Source organism: Solanum stenotomum, chromosome 9, assembly GCF_019186545.1.
Source record: "Solanum stenotomum isolate F172 chromosome 9, ASM1918654v1, whole genome shotgun sequence".
NCBI lineage: Eukaryota > Viridiplantae > Streptophyta > Magnoliopsida > Solanales > Solanaceae > Solanum > Solanum stenotomum.
This window is the reverse complement of record NC_064290.1, coordinates 24,325,540-24,337,893: the sequence shown is the minus strand read 5'-3', so window position 1 is coordinate 24,337,893 and position 12,354 is coordinate 24,325,540. Positions and strand designations below refer to the sequence as shown.

Genomic DNA, 12,354 nt, shown 5'->3' with positions numbered 1-12,354 from the left:
GAGATGTATGGCAATCCAGAGATGTGTTGATGACAAACTAAGCTTGTGTATATGTTCATTCCATACGTGAGATTGCATTAGAGCCTAATGGGAATTTCCTATATAAAGTGTTGCATGACCATGCCCGGTCCGGGGGAAAAGAACCGGACAACCATGTGAGAGGTTTATATCTCACCACCTAGGATGCTTGGGGTGTGACCAACATCAACCATGTGAGAGGTTTATATCTCACCACCTAGGATGCTTGGGGTGTGACCAACATCAACCATGTGAGGGGTTTATACCTTGCCACCAGGGTGTCCGGGTGTGAACGGCATCCCCCATCCTAAGTTGGGGTTATAGATTGGTTGGATCATGCATACACATATGATATCTACTATTAGTATAGATTTACTTAAACATGTTTTGACTTCACTTTGATCATGCATCCTCATATTGTTATTCATAATGCCTATGAAACTATTTCTTGTATTTCGATTGTGTCCTTGTCTATTGTTGTGTTGCACCCCGCATACTTAGTACATTCCAAGTACTAACGCATATTTTGCCTACATGATGTCACCATGTAGGGACCGGAGCTACTCTTGATCCTTCTCTCCATTCACGTGGCTAGTACGGTGCTTATCCGAGTTTGTTGGTGAGTCCTCAATGATTCGAGGGCTATGTTATGTTTCCTACTCCTATGTTTTGAGACTTTAGCTTGCAATTGTATTTTGACTATGAGGGGAGCCGGTAGTATGTCATGGCCCCCGTCCTATCTATGTATGTAGAGGTGTGCGTTGGACAAGTATTTTGTAAATGAGCTTGACTCTTGTTCTATGATGTCATTTTGAAATGGTTTGCCCTTAGTCCCTATTTCCCGTTAATTAATGTTGATTGTACTTCCGCGACCGATGAAGTGTGATGACAAGTTTGAGAGGCTTGTTTGGGGTTCCTTCGGGTTCCTCATTCGTCATGTCACGTCTAGGCCCTATGCTTGGGTCGTGACAAAACCCTAGCTTCAACTTTCTGCCTCTTCTTCCTTGGAGTTCAAGAGAGAGAGAGTTTTGGGGAAAAGTTGGTTTTGATTTGGTATTTCGGAATTATGAGGAAGATGACTAAATTTAGGGGTCTTAAATCAATATATAGCTAGTCTAAATTAATACAAAATGACGCCACTTAATATTAATAAAAACTGTAAAACCCCATAATGCCTTTAAGTGTATGGCAATTTCAGGTCTCATCCTCGATCACATGACCACGATCCGTGGATGGACCCACGTAGGGTGCTGGTGAATCGTGGGTCAAGGTTCTGAGACTGGTTCCTGGGGCCTTGACATACGACCCCTAACCCACGAGGCATGGGAGGACACATGGGGTGTGAGTTCCCCTCGTGGGTCACTGCACAGGCAGCCTCCTTAGGGTCCTCCTCAAGGACCCATGGTTGGTCCTTGGGGTTTGAACCTTGACGTTCTAACATGTAAACATTTATTTTAAGGTACAAGGAGGTACATTCAAGGCTCTAACCCTAACATCAAACTCTAGTTTAGCGTATTAGTTTCTGGAGTGTTACACAAGAAGAGCTATTTAGTGCAACTTCCCCTTGAAAAATTGAATCTTTTCACATGAGTGTGAACCAAAAGGAGGAAACAAGAAAGTCCAAATTCAAATACAGTCAAGAAGAACTTTTTAGTTCTTATTGATATGACCAATTCAAATATCAATATGTCCATTTCAAATTTAAATACTAATTGATCCAATCATTAATTTTTTCTTGAAATTGTTGAATAAGCAAAGCGGGAAAAAATAGAGTATTAGGTTTAAGGTGGAGAGAAGAGATGATCAAATCTATTATTTTTGATAAATTTTTTCATTGGGTTTGGGTCAAAGAATGTGGATATCGGTTGGTTGGTACAAAAAAATTAGTGGATTGGAATTTAAATTCATCCAATAGAAAGATGCCACGTAATAATTAATAATAAAAAAAATTAAAAATAAAAGGTTGTTAGTTTTAAGAGTAATTGTGGATCAAAAAAGGTGGACAGAGGGGCATTTTTAACCCAATAGGTGAATGGGGGGGGGGGGTATTTTTAAACCTTTTCGAATAGTCTAGGGGTATTTTTGGCCCTTTTCCGTTTCTTTTATTTTTAGTGTTTGCAATTTTTTATTTTTTATTTTCAAATTTTAAAACTTTAAATTAATTTTAATAATTTTGAAATTTTGTTTCTTATGGTGCTGACACATGGCATTTTTTACTTCTCCTATTATATATAGATAGAAGATAGATAATAATAATAATAATAATAATAATAATAGTAATAATGTTATTATGTTCATTTGATTTGCTATATATAAGGAGGGTTGTAGAAGTATAATTAAAAAGTTTTAGATTAAAAATATGATAACTTTCCACACAAAAAGGAATCACACACGTAGTTAACTATTTCTAAAATTTGAAACTTAAAAAATCCTAAAAAGTAGTAGTAAAATTTGATATTTAGTATCTTTCAATTCTTTTTTTTGTTCTTTTTTAAAGTTTGCATTTTTTCAATTTTAAATATTTTAATAATTTACAAATTTTATTTTGACTTTGAGAATTTGTAACACAATCCTCAAATGCTCAACATGCTCATCTTCACTCCGTGAGTAAATCAAGATATCAGCGATAAACACAATAACAAACATGTCAAGATATTGCGTAAAGACCCCATTCATCTAATCCATAAATGACGTTGGGGCATTAGTCAAACGGAACGACATCACCAAACACTCATAATGACCATACAGAGTTCTAAAAGTCATTCAAAATGTCATTCTCCTTCACCCTCAATTGGTGATAACTCGACCGGTGGTTAATCTTGTAGGAGTAACTTGCTCCTTGGAGTTGATCAAACAAATCACCAATCCTTGGAATATGATACTTATTCTTAATAGAAACCTTATTCAATTGACGATAGTCAATACTCATTCGGAGAGAACCATCCTTCTTTCGGAAAAGCAACATAGGAGCACCCTATGGAGAGATACTCGGTCTTAAGAAATCCTTATCCAACAAGTCCTTCTTTCAATTGGTCCTTTATCTCCTTTAGCTCTTTTGGGGCCATCCGATAAGGAGAAATATAGATAGGGTGCAGATCAATATCGAAGTCTATTTCCCTTTCGAGAGGAATACTGAAAAGATCATCGGGAAACACTTCTGAAAACTCATTTACAATAAAAATTGACTCAAGAGTAGGGGTTTTGGAATTTATATCCGTAATCCGAACAAGATGATAAATGCAACCCTTAGAAATCATTTTCCTAGCTTTTAGGCAAGATACCTTATGACCTTTCAGAACACAATTTCCTCCTTCCCATTACATGATAAATTCATTCGGAATCTTGAAAGTGACCAATCAGGTCCTACAAACTATAGAAGCATAACATGCATGAAGCCAATTCATCCCAAGAATAACATCAAAATCTAACATATCAAGTTCTATAAGATCAACATGAGTGACTATATGAGAAACAAAAATAGAACGATTTTTATAGTCTCTGTTAGCCACAATAGCACCACCCATGGGAGTACAGACATGAAAGGGATTAGAAAGAATTTTTGAACCAACATCAAATCTCTTGGCCGCATAAGGAGTAACAAACGATAAGGTAGCACCTGGATCAAGTAAAGTATAAACATCAAGATGAAAGACTTTCAACATACCGATCACCACATCCGGAGAACCCTCATGATCTTGTCAAGTTTGAAGAGTATAAAATTTATTTTGCTTCGGAGCACCCGAGCTGGAACTACTAGGTTGAGCTTTCCTACCATATTTACCCTTGCTAGCTTGCAATGGGCAATCTTTCACCTTGTGACCACTCTTCCCATAACAAAAGCAATCATCTGTACAAGCTAAGCATTTGTCGTCATGTTTCTTGCCACACCTAGGGCAAGTGGGGATAGAAGACCCATATCCACCATCTCCTGGAGGTTTAGGGTTAGACACCCTATCCTTATTGAACTTATGAGACTGATCATTAGAGGAACCTTGACTGGAAAACTTCCACCAGAATGAGGAAGCCCTTGTCCACTGGACTTAGAATGAGAAAAGTCAATATCCCTGGTCCTTGCCCTCTTAAACTCTTTTGCCCTTTCCTTTAGCTTTTCCTCCTGAACTTGTTGGGCATGTATCATCAAACGAGAAATATCCATCTCCTTGATCAACATGGCAGTATGCCATTCTTTGACAATCAAGTTGGAAACACCCAACACAAACTTACTCATCCTTTCCCTAGAATCGACGACCATAGTCAGAGCATACTTAGCCAATTGAGTGAAATTCAAAGCATACTCCTTCAGACTCATATTTCCTTGTTGGATGTTAATAAATTCAAACACTTTCACTTCTATAATTTCAATAGGAAAGAAATGAGAAAAAAAGCTCCCTTATATTTCTCCCAATCAAGAGGACCCGCATCAAAATCCCTCTCTCTTCCATTGTTAAAACCACACTTGAGCAACACCCTTGAGTTGTTAAGCAGACAACTCCGCCGCTTTAACCGTCGAAAATCCCATAATACCTACTATCTTGTAAATCTCATTAAGTAACTCTTGAGGATCCTCATCAACCTTAGAACCATGGAATTCTAGAGGATCCATCCTAGTGAAGTCTTGTATCCTTACCATCATCGTACCCACATTTGGGTTCACAGGAGCATTATCCTCTCTATTGGCCTGGGTCGTCATAGCTTGCCAACACTTGAAAAGTGGCTCGAAATTCAGCATGGGTCACTTGCTTGGCAAAAGGATAAATCGGAACTTGAGGAACCTCAAGCTCAACACTGTCATTTCCCGCATTCCTTCTCACATAGGCTCTTTGAGGGGTCATATCGTAAAATGAATCGAATACAATTTAGGTGAAAGATCTTTATAGAGATAGAATATATGAAATGAATTTAGAGTAATGAAAGATGTGAAATTGCCTAAACACTTTGTAGCCTCTTATTCATAAAGGTGTCACGCTTCATACTTATGAACAAGACTCTACTCAACGTGGCTTGTCAGACATCCTATGACCTCTTTCTAAAACCTTGTGCTCTGATTCCAACTTTGTCACGACCCAAAGTACACCTTAGACGTCACATGGCATACAAGACCCCAAGAGGCCTTACACAAGTCACTTGACATACATTCAATACAAAATAATAGACAAAAGTAAAGAATTTCATATTAAGAAAATAGTTTGACATTTCAAAAAGAAAGTCTAACAAAGCCTTGACAAGCCATCTATTAAATCAAAAAAAAGTGGTCGGGACGTAACCCATAAAAGTATCTGAAACATAATGATAACATCAACGTTAAAGGAGATCACAAATAGAGAATTGAATATTAGAATGCGGAAGCACAAAGAAAAGAAACGAAAAAAACTAACTAAAGATATGGGAAATTCGAAGAAAAGATCCACGAATTTCCAAGGATTAGATGTTCTAAGGCCTTGAAAAGATCCAAGTAACAACGTATAGATTTATGGAAGAAATCTAATGCCTTTACTTGAGAAGACGAATCAAAACGATAGATTCGGATCTTGACCGCTTTAATAGTAACTAAAGACAATAATTAGTATGTAGAAACTAATCACCTTCTAAAGAATACAAAAAAGAAACCAAAGATATCACAAGAAGAAGTTACTTTATTCCTTAAACTATGAAACTAGTAAAGGTTTAAAGATAAATTCTCAAAGAACAAGTCACAAAGGTTCAAAGAACTCTCTCAAATATTATTAATATCAATATAAAATTATTTTTAATGAATGAAAAGGACTCCTATATATAGGAGAAGGGGGAAGAACGTCCAAGACCCCCTATAAGAAGCTAAAAGGTCAGCCAAACCCTAGAAAGACAATTACAAGGAATCCTATTCTAGAAAGGAAATAAAGTAACCTAAATAGGAACATATTTAGTACTTCTAGGAAAACATTAAATGGTACTTAGGAGACCATAAATAGACTAAGGAAAATATTAATAACCTATATATAAATAAATAAATAAGGTAAATCCCAACTAGGAAAAGAACCTTGACAATCTTGGAAAGTTTGACTAGTCTTCTCTCAAAACTTGGGCAAAAAGCAACTCTTGTTGTAGCTGATTCTTGGACTCTTCTTGACCTTATTTGCACAAAATAGGACCTTAAAATTCCTCATCTTGGGCTTGAATTTGGGCCACCAAATAATTGTAGCATTTGGACAATTCCTCTCCCTTGGGCTTGGGCTCTTCTTCCCCAATAAGACACCTTTGGATCAGCGATTGAAGCCCGTTGAACTTATCATTGAACTCCTTGGTTTGAGATCTTGTTATGGGCCTCCTTGGAGTTTCTAAAGCTTCATCCTTGTCCTTCAATGTAGTAGAGCTTCCTTGGATTCTATCATTCCCCTCTTCTTGAAGAGAATTCGTCCTCGAATTCAAATCTGCATCAAAATGGGAAAGATCAGAAACATTAAAAGTAGCACTAACTTGGAACTCACCAGGAAGATCAACTTTATAAGTATTGTCTCCAATCCTTTCAAAGACTTTCTATGGCCCACTTCCTCTAGGATCTAGTTTGGTCTTTCTTTTAGAAGGAAATCTTTCCTTTCTCATATGCACCCAAACCAAGTCACCAGGTTTAAAAACAACATATTTTCTACCCTTATTCCTTCGCAATGCAACTTCCTTATTCTTCTTTTCAATTGCAAGCCTTGTTTGTTCATGAATTTTCCTCATCATATCAGCCTTCTTCTTACCATCAAGATTAGCAAAATCATTAGTAGGCAAAGGCAATAAATCAAGGGGGGGGTAAGGGGGTTGAATTCATATACAACTTCAAAAGGAGTCTTACCAGTAGAAGAATGGAAGGTCCTATTATACGAAAATTCTACAATAGGTAAGTAATCTTCCCAGGAAGTCAACTTTCCTTTCAAAACAGCCGTCAACATGTTCCCTAAAGTTCTATTAACCACTTCCGTTTGCCCGTCCGTTTGTGGGTGACAAGATGTAGAAAATAGCAATTTAGTTCCCAACTTTCCACAAAGAATTCTCCAAAAGTGACTTAAGAATTTGGCATCCCTATCACTAACAATAGTTCTAGGTATTCCATTCAATTTAACCACTTCCTTTACAAACAAGTCAGCCACATGAGATGCATCATTATCTTTTTACATGGGATAAAACGAGCCATTTTAGAAAATCTATCTACTACCACAAATATACTATCCTTACCATACTTAGTCCTTGGCAGCCCCAATATGAAATCCATAGAAATATCAATCCAAGGAGAATTAGAAACAGGTAAAGGAGTATAAAGACCATGCGGCAATGTTCTAGACTTAGCCTTTTTACATTCAAGACAATAAGAACACACTTTTTCAACATCCTTTCTCATGCTAGGCCAATAAAAATGTTCAGAAAGCATTTCCAGTGTTTTGGCTACACCAAAATGTCCCATTAGCCCTCCACAATGTGCTTCCCTAACAAATAGTTCACGCAACAAGCAGTTAGGAACACATAATTTATTTTCCTTGAATAGAAATTCATCTTGAAGATTAAATTTCTCAAAAGGACCTAACTTACATTCAGTAAAAATCTCACCAAAATTAGAATCATTAGCATAGAGGAACTTGATTTGGTCAAAACCCAACAACTTTGAAGTAAGAGTAGAGATCAAAACATACTTTCTTGAGAGTGCATCAGCAACCACATTCTCCTTTTCTTGTTTTTAAGCAATTACATAAGGAAAAGTTTCAATAAACTCTACCCATTTAGCATGACTACGACTAAGTTTACCTTGGATCTTCAAGTATTTTAATGACTCATGATTAGTCTTGACCACGAATTCTCGAGGCCACAAGTAGTGTTGCAATGTAGCTAACGCCCTTACCAAGGCATATAGCTCCTTATCATAAATTGAGTAGTTCAATGTTGCTCCACTTAGCTTTTCACTAAAGTAGGCAATTGGCTTGGAGTCTTGCATCAAAACTGCACCTATGCCCTTACCAGAGGCATCACACTCAACTTCAAAAGACTTAGAAAAATCAGGCAATTGCAAAAGAGGAGCAGAACACAATTTATCCTTCAGCAAGTTAAATGCATCCTCTTGTTCCTTTCCCCATGTAAAAACCTTATCTTTTTTAATAACTTCAGCTAAAGGAGCAGCAATGGTGCTAAAGTCTCTTACAAACCTCCTATAAAAACTAGCAAGTCCACGAAAACTCCTAACTTCAGTTACACTATTAGGTTTAGGCCATTATTTTATTGCCTTGATTTTCTCATCATCTACTTCAACTCCCTTAGAACTGACCACAAAACCTAAGAAAACCACACGATCCACACAGAAAGTACACTTTTTGAGATTAGCAAATAAGCGTTGATTTCTAAGAACTTCAAAAACTTGTTTTAACTGCTCTAGGTGTTCATCCAGATTTTGAGAAAAGATCAAGATGTCATCAAAATACACCACAATAAATTTTCCATGAAAATCTTTGAAAACATGATTCATTAGTCTCATAAAAGTGTTTGGTGCATTAGTCAAGCCAAAGGGCATAACTAACCACTCATAAATTCCATATTTGGTCTTAAAAGCAGTTTCCCATTCATCTCCAGGATTCATACGAATCTGATGGTAAGCACTCTTTAGATCAATTTTAGAAAAGATTTTGGAACCATACAGTTGGTCCAACATGTCATCAAGACGAGGGATAGGATGGCGATACTTTACCACTATCTTGTTGATGGCCCGACAATCTACACACATCCTCCATGTTCCATCCTTTTTGGGGACCAATAGGACTAGAACAGAGCATGGGCTCATACTCTCTTGAACAAATCCCTTTCCAAGTAATTCTTCAACTTGCCTTTGTAATTCTTTAGTCTCTTCAGGATTGCTCCTATAGGCAGGCCTATTAAGCAGTTGAGACCCAGGCACAAAGTCTATTTGGTGTTCAATCCCTCTCAAATGTGGCAATCCCTTTGGAGTGTCATCTGGAAAAACATCTTCAAAATTCTGCAAAAGAGAAGAAACATTATTTGGCAAAGAAGGAGTTAGTTGTTCAAAATTAATCAATACTTCTTTGTAAGTAAGTAGTATTATGGGCAACCCCTCTCTCCTAGCATTCAAACACTCTTTGGCTTTTATATAAAGGCTCTTATTTTTCTTTTCCTTAGCCTCTTTCCTCTCACCAAAACATTTTATTTTTTTACTCACACCCTCTTTTACCTCTTTACTTAGATCGCTGCCCTCTCTCTCTTTCTCTCGGCCATCTCTCTTTTTTTCTATCTCTTGGCCTTTTTCTTTTCCCTCAAGCTCACTTTTTACCTCTCCCTTTTGTTTTCCCATTGTTTCCCTCAATCGTTTTTTATCTTCAAACACTTGAGAAGGAGATAATGGTGCAAGAGTATACTTCTTACCATTATGCAGAAGACTATACCTACTCTTTCTCCAATGATGAGTAGTATCCCTATCATACTGCCAAGGTCAGCCAAGTAAAATATGACATGCTTGCATTGGAACTACATCACAAAGAATTTCATCTTCATACCTACCAACATTGAATGAAATCAGGCATTGTTTGTTTACTTTTACTTCTCCACAATCATTCAACCATTGGAGCCTATATGGGGTAGAGCGCTTCATGCATGCCATTCCTAGTTTATCCACCAAGTATGAACTCACCACATTTTCACAACTTCCCCCCATCAATAATCATAGAATAAGTCTTCCCTTTTATCCCACACCTAGTATGAAACAAATTCTCTCTCTGCCCTTCATCAACACTACCCAAATTGATAGTCATAATTCTCCTAACCACCCCAATTATACCATCATTAGGCAGTTCCAAATCATCTTCCTCACTTACACCTTCTCCCTCTTCTTCTTCCCCCTCACTTTTTTCACTCTCATATTCTCCAGTCTCTCTAAGTAGGATGTTTCTTCTACTTGGACATTCATGCATCATATGCCCCCTTCCATGACATTTGTGACATTGAATAAAACTTGAAGGTTTAGAAGATTTAGGATTAAAGGTTTTACCTCCCTCCTCAACTTTACCTTTACCTCTATCGTCTTGAGGTTTAGAAGGAGCTTTCCCCTCTTGAGTTGACCATGGCTTCTTAGAGATAGTGTTTGGTCGACTTCTCCATGAATTATTTTGTTGCTTTTTCTTAATTTGTTTTTCAACTTTTACAGACAAATCAACTAACTCATCTAAACTTACATATTGTTGTATCTCTACTACATTAGCTATTTCTGTATTTAAACCATTTAAAAATCTAGCTATTGTAGCCTCTTCTTCCTCCATGCAGTTAGCTTGGATCATAGCCATATCCATGCTTTTGATGTACTCATCCACCGACATGGAGCCTTGCTTCAAGTGTTGAAGGCGAGACTGTAAATCTCTTTGGAAGTATGATGGAATAAATCGCTTCCTCATTACCCTCTTCATCTCTGCCCACGTAGAAATATGTGGTAGCTCCTCTTGCAATCTGTCCCAAGCAAGCTTTTTCCACTAAGAAGCAACATAATCAGAAAACTCAACAACAAGTTTAACTTTCTTACTCTCAGAGTAGTTATGGCAATCAAAGATGGCTTCAACTCATCTCTCCCAATCAAGGTACAAGTCTGGATCCCTTGTCCCCTTGAAAGATGGCATCTTCATCTTTATACTATTTATATTATCATCTTCTACTCTACCTCTTTGCCCCCTCCTATCTCTTCTTTCTAGATTAAATTCAACATCAAAATCATCATTATCATATTCAGGATTTACAAAAGGGATATGGGGTACATTCCTTCTAACTTGGGGTCTAACATTATTTGGGGGTACAACATCATTCTCCCTCCTAATTGCAGCTATGGTGTCATTCTACTCGATAATCATATCCCTCATCTCTTGAAATTTAAGGGTCCATCTCTCAAATTGTTGGTGCATAGCTTGAAGGGTGAAGTTGTTCCTTCCTTTGACCTCGGCTTCTAAACGAGCCCTTTCCTCATCACCACCTGAATTAGACATCTAAAAAAAATAAGAATAAATGATCAAGTATCACACTTTTAATATGGCTTTTACCCTCCTTTAAACTCACCCACACTTGCCTTTTTCCACTCAAAATAACCTTTGAACGAGAATACTTTGTAGATTTATAATTAAACCAAAACGTGTATCAAGTTCGTAGTAATAAAGTATGGAATCTTGGGGTACAAAAAAGAAAGTAAAGAACTAGTCCTAGAACAAGTAGGATTTAGTTGAAACAAAACACGAATAAAAAGGAACTTATTTTAGATTTATAAGAACAAGAAAAAAAAATTCCTCTTATTCTTAAAGATCCAGAATCCCCCTCTTCTTGCTACCTTTTTGGTTGGAAACAAATTAATGCAAAACTTGGAGAGCAAGTAATAAGATTTCTTGAATAGCAAGTAATAAGCTTTCTTGGGTATCAAGTAATCAAATTTCTTGGAGGACAAGTAATCAGATTTCTTAGAGAGCAAGTTATAACTTCTTCTTTTTTTCTGTTCACGCTACTGTAATTTTTTTATTTTTTTATTTTTGTTCACGCTACTGTAATTTATTTATTTTTATTTATTTTTTTGCTTTAATATAAGAAGAAATCCCAAGATTTATCAAGAACAGAATCTTGATAGAACCGCTCTGATACCACTTGATAACATCAATGTTAAAGGAGATCACAAATAGAGAATTGAATATTAGAATGTGGAAGCACAAAGAAAAGAAACAAAAAAAAAATTACTAAAGATATGGGAAATTCGAAGGAAAGATCCACAAATTTCCAAGGATTAGATGTTCTAAGGCCTTGAAAAGATCCAAGTAACAACGTATAGATTTATGGAAGAAATCTAACGCCTATACTTGAGAAAACGAATCAAAACGATAGATTCGGATCTTGACCGCTTTATGAGTAACTAAAGACAATAATTAGTATGTAGAAACTAATCACCTTCTAAAGAATACCAAAAAGTAACCACAGATATCACAAGAAGAAGTTACTTTATACCTTAAACTATGAAACTAGTAAAGGTTTAAAGATAAATTCTCAAAGAACAAGTCACAAAGGTTCAAAGAACTCTCTTAAATATTATTAATATCAATCTAAAATTGTCTTTAATGAATGAAAAGGACTCCTATATATAGGAGAAGGGGGAAGAACGTCCAAGACCCCTTATAAGAAGCTAAAAGGTCAGCCAAACCCTAGAAAGACAATTACAAGGAATCCTACTCTAGAAAGGAAATGCAGTAACCTAACTAGGAACAAATTTAGTACTTTTAGGAAAGCATTAAATGGTACTTAGGAGACCATAAATAGACTAAGAAAAATATTAATAACCTATATATAAATAAATAAATAAATAAG

The 12,354-nt window shown here is 36.4% G+C and overlaps 1 pseudogene; it reads right to left on the bottom strand.

The window, feature by feature from the left end:
- Positions 1-6,531: 6,531 nt before the first annotated feature.
- On the bottom strand, positions 6,532-11,000 carry LOC125877386 (uncharacterized; annotated as a pseudogene).
- Between the last annotated feature and the right edge of the window lie 1,354 nt (positions 11,001-12,354).